We start from the raw sequence: 1,834 nt of genomic DNA, 5'->3' as shown, positions 1-1,834 counted from the left end.
TATCTTGAAAATCATCCCTCTTATGCCACAAATCTCCTTAACTACCGGTATATTTAGATCCTATGTCCACATAGAAAAACTTGAAGCTTTCTCTGACATCTTTTCATTTAGTGACCCCAGCCTACTTTTTCCCATTCTTTCTCCTTATGTTATCCACTCAGTGTCTCCTCCTTTCATTCAGAAGCCCAACTCTTCTTTCTCTTTTGCCTGCCTCAAACCTGCTGAAAGCAGTCAGAGCCTGTGCACAAGTCTGTGTGTGTGGTGCCTATGTGTGTATTTGTGTCTGCAAATGTTTTGGGAGAAAGGTAAGGAAAAGAATAAAGAGCTTTTCCTCTGTGCACACAGGAAAACAAAGATAATTGATAATTAATAATCATGATTGTCTTCTCCATCACAAGCTAATGGGCTGCATCTCTTCTGACTCTTTCTGTATTCATTTGAAGAGCTTTGGATTCACAGGACATTGAAGACAAACAAGGAAATGATAAACTGTAGATAGTGGCCAGAGAACCAGGAAGCACATCTCAATGTGGTTCTGCTGAACCATTTTCAGAGCTCAGATGAGTAGAGAAAGAAATACACTCACTCCATGACTACACCTCACATCCAACAGAGATTTGCTCTCTTTTCCTGTCTGGTCACTCCTCATTTTCCCCCTTACTTCTCATTTCTGCCCATTGTTCTGCCTCTATACATTTCTATTTCTATCTCTCTGACTCTGTGAGCTTCTCTCTCCCTGAATTTTCTTGTCTTCTGTGTTGCCTTTTCTCTTTTCATCATCATGCTCTTAATCTCTGTTCGCCTTTATTTCTAAGTTTATCCTTTTTGGCTTTATCTTTCTAGGTATTTTGTACACCACCTAGCTCACTCCATCCCTAGTCTCTCTGTTGCTTTGTGACTTTTATTCCTCTCCATTGATATCAACAAATATAGTTCAGATATCTTCGTTGATATTTCAACCAACATACATATACCTATATGTGTGTGTATGTATGTATATGTTATATATAATGAATACACACGCACGCACATGCACACACACAGTTGTTAAACAAGCTTTCTTACATCAGGCACTGATATAGTCCCCTGTGAATACTCTGGGTTCCTTGTGCCTCTTCTTTGGACTTTGATTCCCATGACACGGCTCTTAGCCTCCTGTCCGTTACAAACAACAGTTACCCACCATGAGACGCTTAGTCCCTGTTGCTCCTTTTGTGTTCTGACCCTCACACATTTGTACATCTGTTTTCTCACTCTAAAATAGGGATAGCAAGAGTTAGCCTGCCTACATCTTAAAGATTTTGTGATGACAAAATGAGATTTTATTTGTCAAAGTGCATTGAAATAACACAATATGTTTCTGTCAAAAACTATACTATAGTTTGAGAGTGGTTGATCTGAAGTTTTTATTTCTGTCTATAATTACATAGCAGGAACAGTTGTCTTTTTAGGCTTTTACAGTTACAAACGACATTAATGTCAACCAATATATTGCTATAAAAATCTAAGATCTTAATATTCATAGGCACAACAGTAGGTATTAAAAAGATGCCATCATTTTGCTATTTATTTCTTCTACAGCAGCAATATATAATTACATACACTTAGTCACTGAGACCCATCCTGTTAAGCATGAGTTTATAATAATTTCCTGCCTCCTTCCATTTTTAATGCTGAAAAGAAATTCCCAGGATTAACTGGACACAAGGGAGTCAAAGTGCTCAGAATAAAATGCAACTGGAAACAGTAGCTTTTGTTTTGTTTTGTTTTTGAGACAGAATGTGGTTCTGTTGCCCGGGCTAGAGTGCCGTGGTGTCAACCTAGCTCACAGCAA

The 1,834-nt window shown here is 38.2% G+C and overlaps 1 protein-coding gene across 2 annotated transcripts in view; it reads right to left on the bottom strand.

The window, feature by feature from the left end:
• Nucleotides 1-1,834, bottom strand: part of LOC105808829 (nuclear body protein SP140-like protein) — an 85,309-nt gene that overhangs the window by 30,804 nt on the left and 52,671 nt on the right. The window lies entirely within an intron of this gene.

Source organism: Propithecus coquereli, unplaced genomic scaffold (genome assembly GCF_000956105.1).
Source record: "Propithecus coquereli isolate 6110/MARCELLA unplaced genomic scaffold, Pcoq_1.0 Scaffold18, whole genome shotgun sequence".
NCBI lineage: Eukaryota > Metazoa > Chordata > Mammalia > Primates > Indriidae > Propithecus > Propithecus coquereli.
Note: the sequence above shows the minus strand (reverse complement) of the source record. Positions and strands in the feature narration are given on the sequence as shown.